The sequence below is a fragment of the Lepus europaeus genome, chromosome 23, assembly GCF_033115175.1.
Source record: "Lepus europaeus isolate LE1 chromosome 23, mLepTim1.pri, whole genome shotgun sequence".
Lineage (NCBI taxonomy): Eukaryota > Metazoa > Chordata > Mammalia > Lagomorpha > Leporidae > Lepus > Lepus europaeus.
The window spans coordinates 18145084-18171146 of NC_084849.1; positions in this window are offsets into that span (position 1 = coordinate 18145084).

Below are 26063 nucleotides of genomic sequence, written 5' to 3' on the forward strand. Positions count from 1 at the left end.
GACCCTGCAAAGCCCCCCCAGAGTGTAGGTCAAGGAGCTGGGATGCTCAGGTCTCAGTGTCACGCATCCCTCCCTCTGCCTCTGAATCCTCAGGCCCTCACACCTTCCAACTCACCTCGCTGGCTCCCTCCACCTCCCCAACCCCCCAGGACTCCATGGCCTCCTGGGTGCCAGAGGAAGCTGCCCAGGCGCCACTTCTCCCTACCTCCAATAAGGGCTGTAGGTGGCCGCTTGCCCTGAGAAGCCTGGGGAAGCAGCCACAGGCCCCTGGGAGCCCCCTGCTTGCTGAGACCACCCTGGTAGTCATACTGAGGTTGGAGGTCACCTCAAACAGCGGCTGTAGCAGTGGGCAGGCAGGGACCCCGTGAAGACAGCCGGGAAGCCTGGGGCTGGGGCAGGGGAGGATGTGGGCTGGAGCCTGCCTGCATCGTTGTGTGACCTCTCCCATGCCTTTCCCTCTCGTGCCTTGTCTGCACAGAAGGGGAGCCCCCAACCCTTCCCGCCTCAAAGTACTATTGGGGTTAGCCTGGCAGGCAGCACACAGCAGGTGCTGCATAAATGCTGGACGGTATCCACAAGGCTGGTGTTTGCTGAGGTGAGCTGTGTGTTCCGCCTGCTCCAGGGTCACAAGGGTGCTTCCTGGGCCCTGCTTGGAGCAGCGGTGGGAGGAGCTCTGACTTTGGGTCAAGCAGCTGAGCCTCGGTTTGCTTGTCTGTAAATGGGAACAGGTGCGTTTGCCTTTCTCGGCTTCCGGGAGGACTGCATGGGCTCCAGGGCGTGGTATACAACAGGTGCTCAGGAAGCGAGCCCCAGCTTCTGCCACCAGCCCCACACCCTCCCTGCACCCCCACAGACAGGACAAGAGGGTGTCCTGCCATCCTGGGAGCCTCGTCAGCAGGGCCCGTTCCAAATCGATCTTTTTCCCCCATTTTCACGGCCAGCGTCAGCATCTCTTGGGGTGGGCAAAGAAAGTGCCAACGTCAGCACACCGCATGCCCCAGCCAGACACCGCTGCTCTTTATTAATTAACCGCCAGATGTTAGTTTTGCATCTTTTATCAGAGGGAGGTTTGTCACCAGGACCTTGTATGTCAGGTCATTAGGGAGAGGCAAGAAAACATCCCTCGGGGGACCCTGGAATTGGCAGGGAGCTGGGGAGGGGGGTGAGAAGCCAGGTGCCCCCAGCCCAGAGTCCCCCTTGCTCCTGCCATGCCCCTGTGCCTCCCTGGGACGTCCACAGCCACCAATTGGTCCTTGGAAGAGTGCCCGTGGAGCTACAAGTCTCGCCCTAGTTGGCCAGGACAGGACCTAATTTAGATGGCGTGGTTTCCCTGGGGAGGTGACATTTAAGTGGAGTTGTGAAAAAGGAGCTGGGGCAGGAGGCGCCAGGCAGAGGGCATCGCAAGAGCAAAAGCCCTGGACAGCAATGAACTTGACCTGCTCAAGGCCACAAGGCCCGGAGGCTGGCGGGGCCCAGCCTCAGGGGCCTAAGGGTGGTGGAGGTGGGCGTGGGGACAGCGCCTCCTCTGGGGGCCCCAGGGAGCTGCAGCAGGCTTCTGAGCCGGGCTGCGATGAGATGAGAAATTCTACAAAGAGCCTGGTCCCTGCGGGGGGAGGAAGGCTGGTTCACCTGCCAGGGATGGGGAACCCCGCCCCCGTGGCCTGGCCATGCTGCTGCTCACGGTGGGTCAGGCAGACCAGAAAATGTGCAGGTGGCAGGAATGGCAGGTCTTGGACCCCTTGTCCCACAGGGGCTGGGCCGAGGATAACTGAGGGGGTCAGAGTGCTCATAGCTCCTTGCTCTGGGTGCCCCCGCGTCATCACCTCACACTGCCAACATTCTCGGCAGTCATGCGCATGCCCACTGGACAGGGGAAGAAATGGGGGCCCAGCTGCAGGGTCCAGATCACAAAGCTGGGAACAACAGATCCTGAGCTGGACCTGAGCCCAGGAGGTGGCAGGTGACCATCCTCACCCGTCGTTCCCCCGGTTAGACTCCTCTGGTCCGGCCTAGCGTGGCAGAGGGTCAGTGGGTCTTAGCTGAGGCTGCCCCGCCCTGCTGGTCCCAGCCCCTTGACTTGTCCTGATGCCAGACAGGTCGTCCCTCTGCAAACAGATTCGGCGCCAGTCCTCAGGGTTATTATTTTCCTCCTGATCCACGCACCGTCTGATAAACAGGTGATTAGTTCTCCCCCCAGCTCAGCTTCTGATTTGCATATAATAAATATCACCCCCAGGAAGTGTGTGTGTGTGTGTGTGTGTTGGGGGGGATTCGAAGGGCTCATGTCTTATTTATGAGAAGTAAACAAGAGCGCAGCCTCCCATAATCAACGCATATTTAATCCTACTCGCCCTTCTGACTCTAAGCAGACCCAGTCTGTGAACGGCTGCGTGTGCGTGTGTGTGCGTGTGTCCACACAAGTGTGCATATGTGTGCCCATGAACATGTATTGCACACATGCACGCATGCCATTGTACATGTACATGTGCACACGACATGTGTGTGAATGTGTAATGTAAGCACGTATGCGCACATATGTGCATGTGTGTATGTGAGCATGGGTGCATGGTTTGCATGTGTATATGTACATGAGTGTGTGTACATGAGCACACATGTGCATGTATGTGCATACGCATATATAAGCATGCACACGTATTTACATGGCGTGCATGTGTGTACATGATCATGTGTGTGTATGTGCACTTGCACACAAGCATGCATGTGTGTGCATGTGTTTGGGTGTGTGCACATGTGTACATGAGCATGCATGTGCCTGGGCATATGTGTGCATGTATGTGTGTACATGAACATGTATGTGCATGTGCGTGCCTGTGCTGATACCTTCATGCCTGCCATGTATCTTAGGGGCCGATGGCTGAGCGCAGACTGCCTGAGAGGGCTCGCTGTCCTCAAGGAGTAGTTTGGGAACTCAGGCTTGCGGTACAGACAGGGGGTCGGCGTATGCTCCCCCCAACAACTTTGCGAAGGCAAACAGTTTTCAATATTGCCAAACATGTCTGGAGCGTCAGGCGTGCTTACAGGCAGCAGTATAAACTGTGCAGCGTTAGTCACAGTTCTGTTCGCAGTGACATTTAACATCACACATTTTTCTGCAAGATGGAAAAGCAAAGCTGAGAAAGGAAAAAAGAGCCAAGCACCACTTGCAAAATCAAGGTCACACGTTCACACAGGCCAGAGCCAACACTTGAACTTGGAACTCCCAGCTCCAAAGTCCAGCTTAGCCCCAGCCCATCCTGCTGCCTTCCCGAGACAATGGGAAAGGAGTCTGGGAGAAGCCAGCAGCTGAATCACCCACCACCCCCTGCACCCATTCCCTTGACAGAGAAACTGAGACGAGAAAAGTGAAAGGACTTACCCACAGTCCTATGCAAAGCATGGCAGAGCTGGACTTAAGCCTAGGTCTTCACTGTGTGCCTGGGGATGTGTGCGTGTTTCAACCCCGGTTCTTCCGTGATGGTCTCCATTTCGCAGCTTGGCAATGTAACACATGGGCTCCTTGGAAGTTTGGGATGGCTTGAATGACTGGAAATCTACCTGTGGTCCCACTCTGGCAATCCCATGGTTCTTCTCCAAGCTGTATGGGCTGGGGCTCTTTCTCTCACATATCTCAGGCCCAGGCTCAGCAGGTGGCTCAGATGCACACGGCGCTCCTCGCCAGGCAGCCTCTCACTCAAGCTTCCTCCCTACGCGGCGGTCTTCAGATAGTTACACGCCTTCCGTGACAGCTGACCTCCGCCAGGGTGACCTCTTTCTGTTACGGCATGCTTGTGTGTTGCTGTGAGTACGGTGCTGTCGGCCAAACACAATAACTCAGTGTTCCACCGGGCAGAAATTCATAATTAGTGAACCTCAGTCAAGGAATCTTTCTACAACAAACTGGAAAGGTGGGTGGATGGGTGGATGGATGGGTGGATGGGTGGGTGGGTGGGTGGGTGGGTGGATGGATGGGTGGATGGGTGGGTGGGTGGGTGGGTGGGTGGATGGATGGGTGGATGGATGGATGGATGAATGAATGGGTGGGCAGATGGACAGATGGATGGGTGGGCAGATGGACAGATGGACAGATGGATGGGTAGATGGATGGGTGGATGGGTGGGTGGATGGATGGGTGGGTGGGTGGATGGGTGGATGGGTCGGTGGGTGGATGGATGAATGGATGGATGGATGAATGAATGGGTGGGCAGATGGATGGATGGATGGGTGGGTGGATGGACGGATGGACGGGTGGGTGGGTGGATGGATGGGTGGGTGGATGGGTGGGTGGATGGATGGGTGGGTGGGTGGATGGGTGGATGGATGGGTGGGTGGATGGATGGGTGGGTGGGTGGATGGGTGGGTGGGTCGGTGGGTGGATGGATGAATGGATGGATGGATGAATGAATGGGTGGGCAGATGGATGGATGGATGGGTGGGTGGATGGATGGATGGATGGATGGATGGACAGATGGCAGGAAGGACGGAAAGTTGGATGGTGAGTAGACGGGTGGTGGATGATAGATGCAGAGCACCACAGGCACAAGGAAACAACGCTGCCTGCTGAGGATTCAGAGCGGGGAAGGGCGGGTTTGGGTTCTGTGGCTGTAGGGGCTGTGGCGGGAAGAGGCCTGGCCCCCTAGACTTGCACTCTAGAGCAGCCGTGACTGAAGCTGGCAGGCTGCAGAGAGCAGTGTGCCATGGGATGGTGGAATATTCCGGAAGTATGAGTGGCCCATTTCCTTCAGAGGAGCCCTCTGAGAGGGGACAGTGAGGACCTGGGGCCCAGTGTCTCCCAGAGTTGGGCAGGTTACGGTCCACTCTGTTACCTGCCACCACCCTCGTCACCTGCCTGAGAACCCCTGGAATGCAAACCTTCGGCCTGCCCTGACCTTCAGAGTGCCCTTGGCCTGCGATAGGGAGTGCAAACCAGTTTTAGTTTAAGATTTATTTACTTTATTTGAAAGGCACAGAGAGAGAGAGAGAGAGAAAGAGAGGGAGAGAGAGAGAGAGAGAGATCTACCTTCCACTGGTTCTCTCCCCAAATGGCCACAGCATCCAGGGCTGAGCCAGGCAGAAGCCAGGAGCCAGGAGCCAGGAGCCAGGTGCTTCCTCTGGGTCTCCCACGTGGGTGCAGGGGCCCAAGCACTTGGGCCGTCTTCCGCTGCATTCGCAGACGCATCAGCTGGGAGCTGGATGGGAAGTGGAGCAGCCGGGACTCGAGCCGGCGCCCGTACGGGATGCCAGCTTAACCGGCCAAGTAACGGCCAGCCGTGGAGTCCAGACGATTACGGTGATTTCCACCACCAGACTACCACAGTTGCCACTGCTCCTGCCACTCCTGTCACCACTCCTGGGCCCGTTCCTACCACCACCACTGCTGTTCCCTCCACTGTCAGTATCGCAACAGCCGTTGCTGTTACTACCCTCGTTATCACCATGGCTGCCACTAAGGTTACGGTGGCTGTGACGACCGCCAGCTGTGGCTGCGACCACCAACACTCCTGTCCCTGTTACTCTCCCTACCACCTCTGTTACTCCCATTCCTACCACTCCCACTACGCACTTGGTAACACTGCTCCCACCCATGACTATGATGGCCACGGCTGTTGCCACTGTCGGGACCACGAGTGCCACGAGTGCCACGAGTGCTATTTCTGCCACCACCGTCCCTGCGCCCCCTGGCCCTGCACCGTGACCATCTCTTCTGTTCCTGTAGAACTCTTACTGTTGCCCCACCCCCACTACTAATGCTGCTCTCCTTCCTCTCCCCTTTTCTTCCTGCGGTCATTTTGTTAATAATTTATTATTTCAAAAGTGACACATAGTCACTGTACAGAATTAAGAAATCAGAGGTAATTTCAAAGACGAAACAAAACTTACCCCTGAGGGCGCAGTTTTGTGGCACAGCAGGTGAAGCCGCCACCCGCATCCCACATGGGTCCCGGCTGCTCCACTTCCCATCCAGCTCCCTGCTAATGCCCCTGGGAAAGCAGCAGAGGACGGCCCAAGGGCTTGGGCCCCTGCACCCACATGGGAGGCCCAGATGAAACTCCTGGCTCCTGGCTTCAGCCTGGCCCAGCTCTGGCCATTGCAGCCATTTGGGGGGTGAACCAGCAGATGGAAGATCTCTCTGTCTCTCTTTCCATCTCTCTCTGTGTGTCACTCTGCCTTCCAGATAAATACATCTTAAAACAAACAAACAAACAAAAACCTCACCCTCAAATGCCACCATCAGATGCATTGGTCCCCAACTCCATCAGAGCCTGCAGGATCCTCCCTAGCTGGCCACCACCCACCTCCCCACCCACCTCCTCTCTGACCAGGGGCTCCCTGTGGGCAGGAGCTCTAGTGCCGCCCCACCCCTGCCCGCCTGCTCTCTCCTCGCTGCTGGGCCTTTGCATGTGCCGTGTGCTGCGACCTCTCTCCTGGACTCAACCCGGCTGGGTTCCCAACAAGGACATCAGGTTGTCTAGGGAGACTGCTCAGTGGGCCAGGCTCCTCAGGCTGGGTCAGGGTCCCCGTGGGCCCCCAGTCCCTGAGCACCCCCTGCTGAGGCATCCCTCCCTCTGTGTAGCAAGGGCAGTCCTGTCTCTCTGTCTTCTCTGTGCAGCAGGTCGGGGCTGTAATTGGCCTGCTGTGGTGTAGTAGGGGCCTCTGTGTTTGTTGAATGAACAAGTGAGCGTCTCAGTCTGGGAGGGTTTCTTGGAAGAGGTGGCATTCAAGCGTTGCTCCAAAAGGTGTTTTGGGAGAAGAAAGGCGTCAGAGCAGAGGCCTGGGCCTCTGGGTCTTCGGCATGGTCTGTGCTGTCACCTGTGCCCGGGGCCCCTCACTGGCAGACCCCCAGGACCCCAAGGCCACGTCTCGGGGCCAGGCAGCTGCCGCCCTGTCCACAGCTCAGAGCCGACAGTGCCCGACACGAGGTGCGGCTGATTTTTCACAACCGTCCACCGGTGGACAAGGGGAACAGTTCGCGTCCATGCATCCCTGTGGGCAGAGTGGCAAGAGGTCTTTCACACCGAGGGTCCTTTAGTGCTGAATACGAGACAAGGACAATCGCACAAGGCAGATCAGCTCTGTGGGCAGCGATGCTGAGGCTCAGAGCCGGGGGGCTGGCATGGGCAGGCAGAGGAGGCCCTGTGACAACCTCCAGGTGGGCAGGGTGGCCTGGGGTGCTTTCCAAAGCAGAGATGGGGGGGCAGTCCGTGGGGCGGGGCGGGGCGGGGGGGAGGGTGCAGTGCAGGGCCACAGAGCAGGTATTTATAACCACAGCTAACCCTGCATCCAAACGGGCCAAGGAAAGAGGACGAAGATGCCTATGGCAAAAAGCCTGGAACCAGCCTGCACTGCCATCCACGGGGGACTGGGTGAAGGCAAAGTGGAGTATGGCCTCGGGGTGGAGTACTATGCAGCTAAGAAGAATGAGGTCTGTCCACGTGGACCAATAGAGAAAGACACACACGAGATATTGCTGAGTGGGAAAAGCGAACGCCAGGACTAGCTAGCACAGCAGTGGAGTGCTACCATCTGTGGGAAAGCAAGCAGAAGTGGCCTTGATGCGCACTGACAGTGCACGGGGGTGCGGTTAGCCTGCAGTTGAGGCACCACTCAGGGCGACCGTACCCCACACCCGACGGCCTGCGTCGGAGTCCCAGCTCCAGCCCCTGACTCCAGCCCCCCGCTAAAGCAGACCTGGGAGCAGCCATGGCGGCTAGAGAGATGGGTTCCTGCCTCCCACACCGGAGACCTGGATGGGGTTCCTGCCTCCCACACTGGAGACCTGGATGGGGTTCCTGCCTCCCACACCGGAGACCTGGATGGAGTCCCTGCCTCCCACACGGGAGACCCGGATGGAGTCCCTGATCCCTGGGCTCAGCCCCTGACCTGGCCTGGAGCTGTCATAGGTATTTGTGGAATTGCCCAGTGCGGAGGGATGGGATCTCTCTCTCTCCCCTTCCTTCTCCCTGCTTGCCCTGTCAAACACATACATCTCTCTCTCTCTTTTTTTTTAATGTTTAATGTTTCAGGGAAATAGTTTTTAGGAAAGTAATTCAGTTAGGAATAAAATCTTAGGTAGGAACTAATATGTATGAAAAAGGAAAGGAGCTTCTTATTGGTATGCAAAGTGTAACTTTAAATGTTTATTCATTTATTTAAAATTTATTTATTTGAAAGGCAGAGGCCGGCACCGCGGCTCACTTGGTTAATCCTCCGCCTGCAGTGCCGGCACACCGGGTTCTAGTCCCAGTTGGGGTGCCAGATTCTGCCCCGGTTGCTCCTCTTCCAGTCCAGTCTCTGCTGTGGTCCGGGAAGGCAGTGGAGGATGGCCCAAGTGCTTGGGCCCTGCACCCGCATGGGAGACCAGGATGATGTACCTGGCTCCTGGCTTCGGATCGATGCAGCGTGCCAGCTGTAGCAGCCATTTGGGGGTGAACCAACAGAAAAGGAAGACCTTTCTCTCTGTCTCTCTCTCACTGTCTAACTCTGCCTATCAAAAAAGAAAAGAAAGGCAGAGTTACTGGGGGTGGGGAGAAAGAAAGTCTCCCATCTGCTGGTTCACTCCCCAAATGGCCACAATAGCTGGGGCTGGGCCAGGCTGAAGCCAGGAGCTTGGAACTGCATCCAGGTCTCCCATGTGGGTGCAGGGGCCCCAGCCCTTGGGCCATCCTCTGCTGCTTTTTAAAGCACATTAGCAGGGAGCTGGAGTGAAAGTGGGGCAGCTGGGACTTGAACTGGCTCCTGCATGGGAAGCTGGCTTTGCAGGCAGTGGCTTAACCCATGGCACCACAATGCTGGTCTCTATTTACTTATTTTTTAAACATTTATTGGAAAGGCAGAGAGACAGAGAAAATCGCAAAGATGGGAAGGAGATCTCTTACCCATTGGTTCACTCTGCAATGCCTGCATGGCCAGGGCTGGGCCAGGAACTCCAAGCAGGTCCCCCCAGTGGGTGACAGGAGTCCAAGTACTTGTGGCTCCACCTGCTGTCACCCAGGGCGTGCATTGGCAGGAAGCTGGAGTGAGAGCAGAGCCAGGACTTGAACCCGGGCACTCTGGTACGGGACGCAGGTGTCCCAAGTGGCACCTTAACTGCTACCCCAGTGTGGCATTCACTCCAGGGGGCATTTGCAGCCTCTGGCTCTCCTGCACCCTGTACCCTTCTTTCACGTCTGTGCAGGAATCGAGACGGCCAGTGCAGGCCTGAGAATGCTGGCTGCAAGGCAGGGCCGAGGTGCTGAGCAGCCGCAAGGGTTTTCTTGGGGCATCAGACTAGGTTTGGGGCAGGCGCTGGAAACCTCAGTGAACAGTGGCTTAAACAAGGACCAAACTATTTCTGACCTAGAAGTCCGGGGGCGTCAGCTCAGGACTAGCAGAATATCCTGCAGGGCCAGACACCCAGACTCATTCTGTCTTACTGGTTTACTGTCCATGATCCTTTCCAAGGGTTGTCTTGGGGTCTCGGGAGGCTGCCCAAGCTCTACCCATCGTGTATACATCCCAGCCAAGAAGAAGAAAAATGATTATAAGGGCAGGATATCTCCACTTAAGGACATGATATCTTATTGGCCAGGACATAGTCACATGACCGCTTCTAACCAGGAGAGCACGTATTCCCAGCCGTCAGGAACACAGGTCTAACTGGGAATTCTGCTATAGAGGAAGAAAAAGGATGTTGACTCCTGGCTCCTTCCTTTGGTGACAGCTCCCAATCTTCCTGTAGGGGGACTGTCCCTCCCCCACTCGCCTTCCCCTCCCTGGCACCGAAGTAGGCATGGGCCTCTGGTCACAGAGAGAGGTCAGGGGCCAGACTGTGACCCTCTGGGGCCAGCCAGCCTTGCGACTTCCATGCAAACCGTGCAGAGAGAAGAGCCTTGGGCTTTGGTGAATTCTCTAGGTTAGCCTAGTGCTCTCAGACGCCACTCTCAGAGCCTAAGAACGAAGGTGGACCTGGGCCCTGAGGACATCAGGGAGCAGCCCCTGGATCACACCATGCCTGAAGCCCGAGCCACTCTGGAGTTTTTGCTGCAGGAACCATTATGTTCCAGCAAGCTGGGTTTTCTGTTGCTTGCAACCAAAGGACTAAATGATACATTTGTTCATAAAGCTAGTGAGGAAGAGCAAGGCAGGTGCTTTGACAGACGCCAACATCAGGAACTGGGAGTCAGGAGAGACGGCCACTGCCTCGCATCAGAGCTGTGTCCAGTTCATTTCTGTATTTGGGTTTGGTTGCCCAGCAGCAAGGAAATCCGGATTGACGGGGAAGTGCGCGCAGATGGCCGCTTGTTTGCAGCTCAGTGGAGGGCTCAGGGGTCCACGCTTGTGTGAGACAGTCTGAGTTCAAGGTCTCAGCAGTGGTGGGGCCGGGGCAGCCACCTGGCCTCTCTGAGTCTGTTTCCCAGTGCCCACCTCACAGAGGGTTGGAACGAGGAGAGGAGGCAATGTGATGGACAGGAAGCATTTTGGTCATGTCTGACACTGGTTTGGTGAATTCTCTTTTTTTAAAAAATTTGTCCCTTTTCCAAAAAAAAAGAAAAAAGTTTGAGAACAAGAGGGAGAAAGGTTCCCGCACCTGCTTGTTCATTCCCCCAAATGCCTGCAGCAAGCAGGCGCTGGAGGAGGTCAAAGCCAGGAGCCGAGAACCCAGTCCAGGTCTTCCATGTGGGTGGCAGGGACCCAAGCACTTGAGCCGTCACCTTCCAGCGTGCACATTAGCAGGGAGCTGCAATCGGGAGCAGAACCAGCACTCAAGTCCAGGCTCTCCACTCTGGGATGCAGCTGTGCCCAGCGGCAGCTTGACAGCCGTGCCCAACGCCCGCCCCATGAGCACTTACTCTGCCTTGTTCCAGTTCATTGCAGCACCTGCGTGGACAGCGTCACCGGAGTGAAGGTTCACCTCGAGGCTGGTTTCGCCGATTCGCAACCTGAGATGGCAGAGCGCGCTTTTCCAAGCCTTCTTTGCAACCGCCCAGCTGAGATGTTGTGGGTGGTGACCTCACAGGCGTGCTGCAGGGGCCAGGAACTTGTGGGGAAGTGAACTGGGGCCCCACGTGTGGGATGTGTTCCAATCATGGTGCTTTCCTGACATGGACCCAGGCAGGGACTGACTGTGCTGGGAAAGGCTGGACCCCGGGAGGCCACGATGTAACAAGGACATCAGCTCCAGATGGAAGTGTTCACTCATTCACTCATTCATTCATTCATCAAATGTTTACTGAGTTCTTACAAGGATCCAGGCACCAGGCTGACCCTCCTAGCTCTCAGGGCAGGTCATTTATTTCTTAGGCGATTTCTTTTAGTATTTTTTAAAAGATGTATTTATTGATTTGAAAGAGTTATACAGAGAAAGAGAAGGAGAGGCAGAGAGAGAGAGAGAGAGAGAGAGAGAGAGAGGTCTTCCATCCACTGGTTCAGTCCCCAATTGGCCACAACAGCTGGAGCTGCGCTGATCCAAAGCCAGGAGCCTGGAGCCTCGAGCCTCTTCCGGGTCTCCCACGTGGGTGCAGGGGCCCAAGCACTTGGGCCATCTTCTACTGCTTTCCCAGGCCACAGCAGAGCTGGATCGGAAGTGGAGCAGCCGGGTTTCAAACCGGTGCCCATATGGGATGCCGGCACTGCAGGTGGCAGCTTTAACTGCTCTGCCATAGCTCTGGCCCCCAGCAATTTCTTTTAAAAAAATATTTTATTCTTTTAAAAGAGGGAGAGACAGAGAAGTCTTCCATCCACTGGTTCACTCCCCAGACAGCTGCAGCGGCGAGGGCTGGACCAGACCTTCTGGGTCTCTCACTCAGGTGCAGGGGTCCAAGCACTTGGCCAGCCTCCGTGCTTTCCCAGGTGCATCAGCAGGGAGCTGGATTGGAAGCTGAGCACCTGGGCCTCCGATTGGGACTGATAGAGGGGGCATGGCCCCGAGCCCTCCCCCGCTGCTCTGTGTTTGAGGAGGATCAGGTGTGGATGCTTGCTGCTCAAAGAGCAGGCTCCTAAGAGTGGGCTTCAGGCCCCCTCACCTTGCTCCGCCTCTTCCCGAAGCCTGAGGCCAAGGCCACACCCCCACCTTCCCAGACGGAGCGTCAGATCCCAACCACAGCTCGGAAGTGACCAGGTAAGTGTGTGCGTCTTCGTTCTGTTGCTAATAACGCAAAACCCCCGGCTGGGCATGTTCTCAAAAGGTCTGTCCTCGCTCCCAGTTCTGGGCCAAGGTGCAGGGCGTGCACAGCACCTGGCAGAGTCCACAGGAGGCACAGGGCATGGCGTGGTGAGAGACAGGGAGCTGTTGTGTGTGTGTCCGTCTGTCTGTCCCTATCCCCTGGCCCCCTCCCCATTCTGTGAGAGCCACCAGGATGACCCTGGCCAGTTTGATCACCCCCCAAAGACCCCACCTCCAACACTGCTCATATCTCAGCTGGGAATTAAACTCCAGGGGACAGTGAGACCTACATCCAACCCACAGCTGTGATCTTTCGCTTCCGCTGCCCTGGGTGCGTCCTGGGGGCTCCCACCCCCGGCAGACAGCCCTCCCCTTCACCCCCACATTCTCCTCTCCTTCTCACACTCAGTTCAGCTCCTGGGTGAGCAAAGGAGCAAACGGTGGGACCAGCAGATCAGTGCCGTAGTCTTCGCCGGGGGAGGCAGACTTAGTGCACGCGCCTGTGCGTGGTGCCCCGTGGGAGGTCGGAGCTCCCTAAAACAACCTCTGTCTACTGAGCCCTTTCCGTGGCCCGGTACCGGCCATCGCTGGCGTTCCGTGAGTGCCCCTATGGACTGCACCCATGTAATCCTCATAGCCCTTGAGTGAGCCGGTACTCCTACTTTCCCGTGTTCAGGTGAGACCCCTGAGGCTCAGAGAGACCATATGTGTGGCCCAAGGAGCTGGCCTGTCTGGCGGCAGCTCTTGCCCTGCCCACACTGCTACCCCACTGTCTATAGCTCCCTGAGTCCTCAAGTTCCCCCAGGTGACTTTATGCCCAGTTCGCAGGTGCAAAACCAGAGGCCCAGAGAGGCAAAGCCACCTGCCCGAAGACTCTCATGGGCTGAGCTCGGCCCAGCTCCTCCAATCCTGGGGCCTCCCTGAGCGAGGCCCTGAAGGAGAGGGGACAGAATGGGGTGACTCAGGGGACAGGGCAGTGGTGGCAAACCACAGAGCCCCATGTCATCTTCTGAAGCCTGGAGAATGCCCCCACCCCCCAGCCTGACTCCTCCCACCCCCAGGGGCTTCAGGTAGAGCAAAAGCACCTTCCTGCCTCACCCTGCACACGTGAGTGGCAGGTGATTGGGAAGTGATGGGTTCTGGGAAACTAAAAAACACGAGTATAATTGGCGTTAGATCGTGAGCAACTCCTGGCAAAGCCCCCAGGAACAAGGGCTGCTAGCCCTGGGGTCAGTGCTGGCGAGGAGGGCTCCCCCAGGAATGAAGGAGCCCGTCTGGCCTCCCCACTTCCAGGGAAAATGGCCCCCTCCCCCCAGTCCTCCTCCTCGCCTCGGCCCTGCCTCTCACCCCCTCTTTGCTCTCACTCTCCTTCTCCCAGCTCTCGGCTTCCTCCTCTCCCCAGCCCCCCAAGAACCCCGCTGGTGCGCGGCGCGGAGAGGCAATTTATAAAGCAGATGTTTACGGCAACGTTTTACACGCGCTTGGTGCCTCGCCAAACGTTACAGTAATTGGAGGCTGCCTTTAGTTACCGATCAACGCGAAGTTAGGACGAGACAGGCCTGGAAAATGCCTCTAGTCCAGGTTCTCCTCTGTGCCTCTGAGAAGGCGAGGGTCCTCGGCCCTCCCGTGCCCAGCGGATGCTGAGCAGAGGCCCAGACACTGGCACAGATGGACAAGGAGGACATGCCCGGCGCAGGTGGCCCACGGGCCTCTAGGAAGCAGTGACCCCTGATGATAGAGGGCTGCTGTGTGCCAGGCACAGCGCTGGGCTCACAGGATTCAGGAGTTTCTGTTCTGCCATGCCCAGGGCACGCCCCCGGATTATTCAGCCCAACACAGGGCAGGCGTGGGAGCCAGGTGCCAGGTGCGGAAGTGAGAGCTTGTGATTTCCAAGGCTAGCTCATTAAAGACACGGCACGCCTGTGCTACAGCCTCAGCCCATTTGTTCTGGGTGAGGCTAGGCATTCCTGTATCTTGAGGATGTGGCCCTGTGGGGAGGAGCCGAGGCACCACGCTGAGGACTGGCTCCTCCAGCCTCTCCCTGGGTTTCTGAGGGTCGCAGCCAGGGTAGGGTCTTGTCTATGAACTGGTGACAGTCACCACTCCCAGGCTCCGGGCCCACAGAAAACTATAAGACCCTGGATGCTCACTGTGCTAGGTCACTAAGTTTCCAAGTGATTGGTCAGTAACGGGATAGAAGCAAACATCAGGAAGACTGACCAATACGAAACACAAATATGGCAGGAAAAAAACTGGCAATTAACTGTGTAATGTGTATGACAGACACAGATATTTGGACAACTGATAGATATTTCATATAATAGAAGGGGACTTCAAAATGTTCATGGAAATGCATTTGAAAAATAAGTTCATTTGGGTGGGGAAAGGCTTGAATTCCACCCCTAGTTGTTTTCCACAGTATGTATTTTCCATGAACATTCTGCAGCCCCTCCTATAACCACAATAAATGTGAATGAGTTAAATTCGCCAACTGAAAAATCTCGTTCTTTCTTCACAATAACTCCATAAGACAGGCGTTGTTACACCCACTCTACAGATGAAGAAATTGAAGTTCAGAATGGGAGAAAAGCTTGCTCAGGGTCTCCCAACTCAAGTGACAAGGTGAGGGTTCAAACCCAGGTCCTTCTAAGTAAACAGCTCCAACATTCTAGAACTGGTCTGTGTAGAAGAGAAAACAAACTCAGAGGGTGATTTTTCCCAGCGTCGCATGACAAGTTGTTGCAAGGCTGGAGCCAGAACCCAGAATCAAAGTCTGTGTCTGGTGCAGGGGGCCCTGGGGGGCTTCTATCTTCATAGCAATTGACAGCAGCTGGGCTCTACTGTGGTCAGAGGCCTGTGGGGCGGGGGTGGCTCAATGCCTCGAGCTGATCTCCCAAAATTACATCCAGGCTGGTGGTGTAATTTGTATCTGGTGATGAATGTCTGTGTTTTCGGGCCTGATTGTCCTATTTACATGTGGAAGTTGCTGATCTATTATTAATGTCTCCTGGATGCCAGGGCGACAGGTGTGGGCAGCTGGGAAGCTCACGCCCAGGGACACTCGCCCTGCAGCCCTGGCCACTCAAGACCGTCCCCACCCCCTGGGGTGACCCTGGCCTGCAACGGCTCTTTCAGAGCAGCTGGTAGTAAGGCTGACCTGGGATGGGGCTTCACGGACACAAAGCCCTAGGCTCCCAGGATCTCTGGAACTCCATCTGGGTCCCCCACATGGGTGGCAGGACCCAAGCACTTTGGCCACTTCTTCTGCTTTCCCGGGTGCATTGGCAGGGAGCTGGATCAGAAGCAGCACAGTCAGGGCTTAACCAGTGCTCACACGGATGCCAGTGTCACAGGTGGCGGCTTAACCCACTGTGTCACTGCACTGGCCCCTAAACTTATATTTTAATTCTATTTTTTTCACCAAGAACTGTGTGAAGTCCCCTTATAGGCACTGGCACAGCAGTTGCATCCACTCATGCATATTTCACACCCACAGGCAATCCACACAAACATGCACATTCACGAGATGCAAGCACAGACAAACACACGTGTGTCTGCATGTGTGTACATGGGCACACAGAACATGCATGCACACTATCATGGCTCCATGCCAGGAGAAACACAGCAGTCTGCTGAGGTCTCCTGACCCGAGAGTGGGGAAGGTTTGGGTTCATGGACTGCGAGCACAGATGGCTTGGGTTTGAGTCCCGACTCTGTCACTTACAAGCTGTGTGACCTGCGGCGGGTCGCTTCACCTCTCTGTGCTCTGTTTCCCCAGAAGAGGGGAATGGTGATGTTTTACCCATCTCATAGGAATGTGGTGAGGACTTGGGGTGTGCCCCAGGCACTAGATACCTAAGTCAATATTGCTACTGGTATTTGATGCCAGACACATAGTAGGTTGCATTGTTTTGTTGAATGGATGACTAGACACATGTACTCCTAACATACAACATACATGTGCACTCAAGCATGTGCCTACACATGTGCACACACATGTATCCCCTGTCCTCCCCCCCCCCCGCTTGTTCATGGCTCTGCTCCCCCAGCCTACTCCTATCTGCAGTACTGTGGAAAGAGCACTGGATTTGGAGTCCCCAGACTGGGGATCAGACCTCACTGATGGCAGGACCCTGCCCTGGCAGCTTTTAAAAAATATTTGTTTAAAAGGCAGAGTTACAGAGAGGAAGAGCTAGAGATCTGGTTCACTTTCCAGATGGCTGCAACAGCTGGGGCTGCACCAGGCCAAAACCAGGAGCCAGGAACTCCACCCGGGTCTCCCACGTGGGTGCAGGGGCCCAAGCACTTGGGCTATCCTCTGCTGCTTTCCCAGGCACATTAGCAAGGAGCTGGATCGGAAGTGGAGCAGCTGGAACTCAAACTGGCACCAATATGGGATGCCAGTGTTGTAGTCAGCAGCCCAGCCTGCTGGGGCACAATGCTGGCTCCCTCCGTTTCATGACGGGCATAATGATAGAAGCTACCTACCTTGCAGAAACTGAGCTTCCGGGGCACCCTCCCCGGCCAGCCCTGCACTGAGAGGCATGGGCTGGAAGTGCAGGGGACAGGGAGCCAGGAGCTGTGTTCTGTGGGTGCTCTGCACAGGTGTCGCCCCCTCACACACACACATGGACAGACGTGCAGCCACCTGGGAGGACACTCGCGGGGCAGGGTGGGGTGCTGTGGGGCAGGTCTGGTCGAGGTGGGGACTGAATGAGGTGGCCAACTGTGTGCAGTCGGCACTTTGCACGTGGTAGCTCTGTTGGGCATGGCTTCATCTGTGAAGTTCAAGGCCCCTGCCATCTCCACGGCCCTGTGGTTCTGGGATTTTTTTCTTTTTTTTTTTTTTTTTTTTTTTTTTTTGCATCCACCCCAGGCCTCTGAGTCCATCAGTCATCCAGACAGAAGGGCCTTTGCACGGGGATAGGATGTTTCCGTACAGCGTTGTACTGTGCAGGTCACTGAGCCAGCCCCACACGCCGGAGCTGTGGGTGCTGCCTGTGGCCTCCCTGCTCCCAGCAAAGGCAGGGACCCCCAGGTGCGACCTCCGGCCGCTCGCAGGCGGGAGTGGGCACTGGGCAGCGGCCTGGCCACGTGCTGAGCCCTTCCCGCCCGTGTCGCCTTGGAAGTGCGAAGCCAGGGCCGAGCACAGGGTCCAGGCCACCGCAGCCAGGAAGCTCCCCCGTCCCGCAAGGAGGAGGCTCTGCCCCTGCACCTGGACACCGGGCGTCGCCAGTGGCCGAGCTGGGCCTCACACCAGACCCTGGGGCGTGAGGACTTGGTCAGGTGCTGCTCGGCCGCCCGCACCCCAGTCAATGCCCCGCCCCTGTGGCGTCATGGGAGCCGCGGCCAATGGAGAGGAGGCTTTTCTCTGAAGTCCCGCCCATGGGGGGCGGTGCCCAGCGCCTTAGCAGGAGGTGGGGGCGTGGCTTCTCCCTGGAGCTGAGAGTTTGCGTGTCTGCGCCGCTCGCCTCACCGGTTCTCCTGTGCTGTGGGTTACCTGGAGGATCAGATTAAATAACAGCTGTAAAGCGCTTAGTGAGGGCCTGCCACCTGCCAGGGCTTCCACAAGTCCATGGAAAATGAAATTGAAACATGAGGTTCTGTGTGTCTCGGTGCAAACGTTTTTTTGAAGTCTAAGTATGTACAATCTTTGTGTCTGCGTAAAAAAACAACATGATTTGAGATCCAGGCATATGCGGGATCTTAAACATTCGTGGAAGGTGTGTATTATGAACACACAATGTAAGTACAGATTTCAGAACTATTTTGTAACCAAGTAAGCCTATCTCTTTTTAAAAAAATTTTTAAATTTATTTGAAAGAGTTGCAGAGAGAAAGATATCTTCCATTTGTTGGTTCACTCCCCCAGATGGCCACATAGCCAGTGCAGGGCCGGGTGGAAGCCAGGAGCTTCTTCCAGCTCTCCCACATGGGTGCAGGGGCCCAAGCACTTGGGTCATTTACTGCTGCTTTCCCGGGTGGGTTAGCAGGAAGCAGGATCAGAACCAGGGCTCTGACATGGGATGCCAGCATTGCAGATGGGAGCTTAACGCACTGCTGCACAGCGCCAGCCGCTCCCACAGACTGCTGGAAGTACCCGCACGTACCAAGCGCTGCGTAAACCTGGCATTTCATTCCTCTCTCCCAACAGAGCGCTCAGGCAGGCAGGAACCAAAGGCCCAGAGAGGCAGTGAACTTCAAGGGCGCACCGCAAGTGAGCTCCACGTGGTGCCTACTTCCTCCCCCCGTGTTTCCCTGTCTCCTCCCTGCTCCCAGCTGCCCCAGGTCAGTGCAGGAGAGAGGGCGCCACACATGCGCTCTCAACCAGGAACGCTGGTGGAGCTCCTGCCGTGGGCCGCGCGCTGCCCAGGTGCTCTGCCCTTGTCGTTTCCTTTTATTCTCTAAACGACCCCCAGAACTAGGAACCATTGTTCTCCTCATAGAGGTATGGGAGCAAGGTTCAGGCACTCAGACCCTGGGTGATTTGGGTCATCCAGCCAAGAAGGAGCATTTCGGTACGGTTTTCTGGGTTCCAACAATGCCAGGTTGGGGGGGAGTCTGGCCAAGTCAAGACTCTCTGGACGCTGCTGGCACCCTCCCGAATCCCAGTTTTGCATTTTGCCTCCTTGGCTGGGCTAAAGGCCTCATTTCACAGATGGAAAGACCGAGATCCGGCCTCGGAGGTAGAAGCTGAGTGCTTGCCCGCCAGTTCCGCAGGGCCTGCACCATCCGTTGGTCAGTGTTGCACACCGAGGCTGTTGCAGTCAGAGAGGCCTCTGCCACCTGCCACAGGGAGGGGTCTGGACCCTCCTCGCCTGCCACCCCACCCACCCTCCATCGCTATGGCAACCATGCAGGTGAGCCTCGTCACCGCTAATCCTCTAATTACCAGCCACCTCTTCAATCGGCTGTAATTACTTTGGGGACACAGTTAACCTCTCATTAGGAACGCACGGCCGCTTTCTCCAAAAGCACAGCAGTGACATGCCTAGTAATTTACCGCCCGGCTCACGGGGCCGCTTTGTGTTTAACTCGGGCGCCATCTCATCCCTGTCATTACCCCAGCCCGGTTGTCATGACGATTAATCATTCAATCCCTCATCAGCAACTTTTGCCAAATGTCACCCTGCTCTTGATCAAAATCCATCCTGCGGCCCGACACTGGGGGACCAACGACTTGGAAATAGGCTCTCCCCTCCCCGAGCACTCGTCCCCAAGGTTCCTGTTCTAGTCCCTGCAGGAAAGGGGCAGGTGTCGTGGGCCGGGGACTGAGTGTCGTCTCGGGGCCAGGCACCTGTGCTGAAGCCTGGTGACCACTGGCCTCCTGGAAGGGGACGCTGAGGCCAGCGATCTGGCCCTGAGAAGGTAGTTGGGGGGGATTCCTGCTGAGCTCCATCTCCCCGGAAGCCGGGCCCTTCTAACCAGGCAGTGAGAGTGCTGAGCGCCGCCCCGGAGCTAGGGTTGTAGAATACCGCGGTTTGGCGCATGCTGTCAGAATTGCCGGCCCATTAAATTCAGGACAAGCAGCTTTAAGAGATCAGCCTGGGCAGTTCATAAGACTGAGCAGCTGATCGCTAGGAACACCTACACCCCCGAACAACGTGGCAGCAACGTGTGCCCGACAGCAGCCTCAGGCTGGGACACACTGGTCCCCGAAACCATCGAGACTGAGTTTCTTGACCTTGAAGCCCCACCCTGGACTTTGGGGGCTTGGGGAACCCCTGAAAATGCAGGCATGGTTTGGATAGGACGGTGTGCGTGCCACAGAAAATGTTAAGGACTCGCTCTGTGTGTTTCCACACCTCCAAGCCCATTTTACAGATGGGGATACTGAGAATCAGAGAAGAGACGTGACTTCCCTAAAGTTCTGCAGAGGTCAGGGTGGGAAGCAGAGGTCCACGCGGGGGTGAAGTGGTTCTCACGTGCCCCAGGGGCCAAGCAGGGCTGGGCGGAATGTGGACTGTGCAGCCCCAGGGGGCCACTGGTGACCACATTGATGTGCATGCCCCCCCCACCTCTGTGGGTTCAGCTAGGTAAAGGGGAGGGGTTTTTTTCCTCCTCCTCGATGGCTTCCAGGACTCCCAGTCTTCAGCCTCCTGGGGATGCCCAGCCCCCTACCCTGCTGAAGGAATCTTTCCCCGGCCCCTCCCAGGGACTGTTCCCGCTGGCTGGGCCGCCAGCATGTGTGAGACATAATTACAGCACGTTGTAAATGGCATTAACAGACTGTCACAGCAGCCACATGGTATTAGCAAACGGCTCTGTCTTCATCACGCGTTCCCCGCAGCCCTGGGCTGGAGCGCTTCCCAAGGGGTCTTCTTCCAGGGCCGGGTTGCAGAAGTCCCCTGGCGGGGGGCAGAGGGGCGGCAGTGACTCCACTCACGGAGTCCTGGAGATTCTCCAAGGCTCTCTGAGGCCTCAGCCAAGAGCTGAGTGGAAAGTGAAGCGCAATTTGATTGGTCAACCTGGCTCAGCCTCCAACGTTCTGTCTGGAAGATCCAACCTCAATCAGACAGGTGCTGACGGTGCCATTAAGGTCTCACCACTACCCCTGGAAGATGATCTTTGTCACCTTGCTCTACAGGGAAGGGACTTTTCCTGGTGGCACTTACAGGATTCCAGAGGATTCCAGCCAGGGCCTGACACCTGCAGAACCTGGGCTTTTCCATATACAAAACCAGTATCATGCAGATAACAGAATGAAACTCTGATGGGTTTTCTGCCAACAGATACTGTTGCCTTGAAGGTGATTCCCTGAAGCTGCCAGCCCCTGAGCAATGGTGGGGAGCAACAGAGTGACAATATGCTAACAGCCCAGGGTAGCATTGTGTGTTTCCATACAGTTTCTGCTGGGATCTTTTTTGTAACAAGTCTCCCAAGAAGGAAGGAAACAATTAGTCCTGTTGGAGAGAGTTGAGGAGGAAGGCTCAGAGAGGGACAGGGACTGGCCTAAGGCTCCACAGCAAGTCAGTGGATGCGCTGGGCCAACTCCCCCGGGGCAGACTAAGCTGTGGACATTGGCTCACCCAGGTGCTACCTGCCCTGTGATTTATGCCTTATCCCTGCAGGCGGCAGGGATGGGCTGCCTCCCGGTAGTAAGCAAATCCCCCGCTGAGCAGGTCATATTTTATCCGGGCCACCACCTGCCAGCTCATTTGCTTACAGATACAGGTGCTTCATCAGAGGGGAATTAGCAATGACTTAGCCCAGAGACCCTGGCAGACGGAGAGCAAGCCAGGGACCTGACTGTATGTTCTCAGTCTCCCCCTTGGCCCCTGTGCACTGCCCTGGAACCAAAGGGTAGAGGTCAAGGATGGAAGGAGGGCCCCACTGCCTTGGGGGAGGCTCCCACTCCCAGCCCCTCCCCGACTCAACCAGTTCTTCAAGGCTTGGTGCCAGTTTCTCATTCGCTGCTGTTTTCCAAACTTCCACTTACCCTGCCAAGCATAATAGTACAGTAACTCTAACACCCCCAGAGGATTTATCGGTGCCTTGCCTCCTTTAATCCAGACCAACACTTAGTAGGTGTTTTAAGATCCCCGTGTTACATAGGAGGAAACAATTTCAGAAAGGTGAAGTGACTTGTCCAAGGTCACACAGTGAGTTAGGAATGGAACCCAGGCTCCTGTGACACCAGGTCTTCCCTCCCAGGTCACATGTTCCCACCAGGCTGTCTGCCTGTCACCAGCATTTGCTTTTTCAAATGTTTATTATCTACTTTTAAAAAAAAAATTATTTCAAAAGCAGAGAGACAGAAGCAGACACACGCCCATACACAGAATGTATCTCCCAACCACTGGTTCACTCCCCAAATACCCACAACAGCCGGGCCAAAGCCAAGAGCCAGGTGCTCCTTCTGGGTCTCCAGTGTGAGGAGTAGGGGCGCAGGTATTTGATCCATCATCTTCTGCCTCCCACGCTGGGGTGCCTGGGTTTAGGTCCCAGCTCCCCCTTTGGATCCTGGCTTCCTGATAATGGACACCCTGGGAGGCAGCAGGTGAGGGCTCAAGTACTTGGGTCTCTGCTGCCCATGTGGGACACCCGGATTGAGTTCTGGGCTCCTGCTTTGGCCTGGCCCAGCCTTGGCTCTTCCAGGCAATTGGAAAGTGAACCAGAGGATGGAATGTCTGTCTCCCTCCCTCCCTCCCTCCTCCTTCCCTCCCTCTGCCTTTCAAATACATTTTAAAATAAATGCTAGAGACCTTCAGGGACCTGGGGCAGAGGGAGGCAACATCACAAAGCTTGCCACGCCTTCTCATCGTGCCCCAGGCTCCGGAGCGCCCCCAGTTCAGAGAGGGTGGAACCCGGGCCCCCTAGAGTCCCAGGCCACAAAGAAAGAGGGGGTGAGAGGAGTGGGTCCCCGCGCCAGGTGTGCACGTGTGAGTGTGCACGCGTGCGTTTAAAGACAAAGAGTGTCTTGTACAGATAGCTACCTGTGTTGCTTCCAAAAGAATGATTGAAGTCATTGACATTAAAAAAAAAAAGCCCTGCCTAGTTAAAATTATACCATTAAAATTAGAAAGCACAAGAGCAAAGTGCAAAGGAGGCTGGATGCAGAGGTGTCCTGGCTCTGACATCGGAGGGCGTGCGCTGGGCAGAGCTGATGCTGTTGGCTGGGGGGGCACAGGGGCTGTGCACTGAAGAAAGTCTCCGATTTCTGACCACCATCTCTGCTTTTCAGCTTTGTGCAAGGTGAACCTACTCCCTTAGAGATTGGTTCAAAAGCACCTGTTTTTGTAGAGTGTGTGTGTGTGTGTGTGTTCCTGACAGCCATGCGAGGAAGCAAATTATATCAAAACCTAGGCTTGGAGGCAATGACAGAAATTGAAGGCTAAATCTGACCCTGAGCTTCCCAGTAGCCACGGGGAAAAGGCACCGTGAGAATGTTGCCCAGTGCTCGTGGGCCACCAGGAACAGGTTGAAGGGACGCACAGCGGCTGGTTCTGCAGCAGGAGGCTTCACCAGGCTCTGAGACACGAGAAGAAGGCGTGCGCTGGGCCAGGCAGACTCCGCACGGCGGAGAAGGACCCTGGGCGGCGTCCTGGTCCATTGCTCGGCAGTGGTTTTGCGTCTCCTATGTGATTCTTTCTCACGTTACCCTAAGGCGCGGCCCAGGGCTCGCTCCATTTGTAGCACTGGGGAGGCATTCTCCAGCCTAATTCCACGTGACCTGATCCAGCACCCAAGCCCGGATCACCTGGGGGATGGCGGGCGGGTATCACCTGGTATCAGCAGCAGCAGGGGCCTGGGAGCACCAGGGAGCTCTGGGAGGAGTGGGACACGGAGCAGTGAATATTCCCCAGCCTCCAGGACTGGGTCCGAGAAATCAGGCCTTTAACCCCTTCCTTTCCCCCTGGTCAGGGCCTCGGCCAAATCTAACAGAACCAACTTGGAAATCAGGTGAGTGAGGACTCAAGGCCTGGCTCTTGAGTCTCTCAAGTGTCTGAGTCTCTCGGAGTCTCAGTTTACTCATCTGTAATATGGGCATAGTTACTACTTACCCCATGGGCTGGCTGATGGGCCAGTGCATGGAAAGGCATTTAATAGATGCCAACTTCCTGCCTCCCTCCCCCTCTTCCCTTCCCTATGGAAGAATCTGGGGCCTTGGTGGCTCCCTGAGGGAGACCGGAGCCTGATGTTTCTAGAACAGGAGCCCTCTGGGGTCCACGAAGCCTTGAAATAGCGCAGAACACGGTGTGCACTGATGCGTTTTTCCAAAGCTTCTAATAAATGCCCCAAGAGCTCCATTCCCTAAAAGCCAGGGGCACTGCTCTGCGGGCTGGGTCTGGCCTCCTGTCCTGCGCCGCCCCGGACTGCAGGTTCGGTGCTCGGGTCACCGGCAGCCTCGCAGCCTGCAGGCCCCAGCACAGGCTCTGTCTGAGCCACAGGGAGGCAGGCCTGATCCTTCAAGGGTTCCACTTTGGGTGGGAGCTGGTGCCAGGAAGGTAAAGCCCTAAGGCTGGGCCGCGGGTGGCTGCCCCTGTGACCTCCTTTCAGCACCGCTGAGCCCTGGATCAAGAGCTCTTATCAGCCCCATTTCAGAGATGCACAAACTGAGGTTTTTTTTTTTTTAACCATACCCCAAGGGCGGCTTCTCCTAGGCCATGTGCCCCAGAGGGTGCTCTGATCCCAAGAGCGCCTTGGAGGGCTCCCTGCATAGCTGCTCAAAACACGTTTTTTTAATTTTATTTTTAAGATCCATATTTATTTTCATTTGTATTTGAAAGGCGGAGAGAGACAGAAACGGGTATCTCCCATCCACTGGTTCACTCCCCAGACGGCCACAACAGCTGGGACTGGGCCAGCCTGAAGCCAGGAGCCAGGAGCTCCACCCGGGTCTCCCACGTGAGTGGCAGGGACTCGCGTGCTGGAGCCGCCCCCCTGCTGCCTCCCCGGAGGTGCATCCGCAGGCAGCTGGATCGGAAGCGGGAGTGCCAGGACTCGAACCAGGCGTGTAGATGTGCGACATGGGCATCCTAAGTGCTGTCTTGAGTGCCAAGCCAAAGGCCTAGCCCCAAAAACACTTGTCAAAGACGAGCATGTTGGCGTGAGCAAGCAGCTCATTCAGCTGCTAACATGACACTTGGCGTGGCTCCCGTGGCATCTTCCTATCCCAGAAGACAGCCAGGACCAAGGAGGATGAGGGGCAGGGGCCGGGATCCTGCTCACTCTGCTCGGGGGTCGTTGAGTGCTCTTCCTACCCCCACGTGGCCCCTGGCCCCCACCTGCTCTAACCTCTGCACCCAGGCAGGAGAGGGAGGCAAGGCCCCATCCGTGGGGACTTCAGGCCTGGGTTACACCCCCAGCCAGGGTGACCTACAAACAGGGAAGGGTAGACAGGTGCTTCTGTTCCCCAGATCGGTTGCCCCCAGCAACTCCCAGGAGCGCTGTCCCTGGCAGGGCCCCTGGCCACATGCAAGAGCCAACTGCCCGGGTCCTCCCTCACTCAGGCCGAGGGTCTCCTTTCTCCTGCCCTCCCCAGCCTTCCGCCCCCACACTGCCTCTGGCCTGATTAACTCCCCGGATCCACTGAGCCATGGTGACTAATCAGGCTCTGGCCGGCTCATTGGCACTCAGAGACCTGACCAATGGCTGAGCCTGTGGGATTCCAGGGCTGGGCTGGGTCAGCTTTCTGGACCCAGGCAAGACCAGGCAGGTGGAGCCCTGGGTGCGGGGAGGGCAGCACAGGAACCTGGACCCCACCACCATCCTCTGCCCCTTCTTGGCTGTGTGCCTTGGAGAAAGTCGTCTCCCTCTCTGAGCCTGGCATCCAGGCGCCTGCTCCGTCTGAGCCAGGTCTGGTTCCCAGCTTCAGCCCCTCTGCATTCCAGGCCCTCTGCTCCATCCAACTGCCCTTGGCCATGACCCAGTCTCAGCTCCCTGGGGGAAAAGCCATGTGTGTGCTTTATATGTGCACATGTGCACCTGAGTTTATTAGACATTGTCTTGGTAAGGAGGAGTGACACCCAACTGAACAACAACAGTGAGGGAAGGGCATTGTGGCAACAGAGGGTTCAGCCACTGCTTGCACCGCTGCCGACATCCCATGTGCGCACCGGTTCAAGTCCCGGCTGCTCCACTTCCGATCCAGCTCTCTGCTATGGCCTGGGAAAACAGTAGGAGATGGCCCAAGTGCTTGGGCCTCTGCACCCATGTGGGTGACCTGGAAGAAGCTCCTGGCTCCTGGTTTCCTCCTGGCCCAGCACTGGCTGTGGCCATCTGGGGAGTGAACCAGCACATGGAAAACTTCTCTCTGTCTCTTGCTCTCTCTCTCTCTCTCTCTCTCTCTCTCTCTGTAACTCTTTCAAATAAGTAAATAAAAAGGCCTTGTAGGCGTGGCTGGAGCAGTGAGATGAAGCTAAAGGAACTGGCAGAGGCAGGGCCCTGTGGCTTGTGGGCCTGAGTGTGATTTCAGCCTTTTT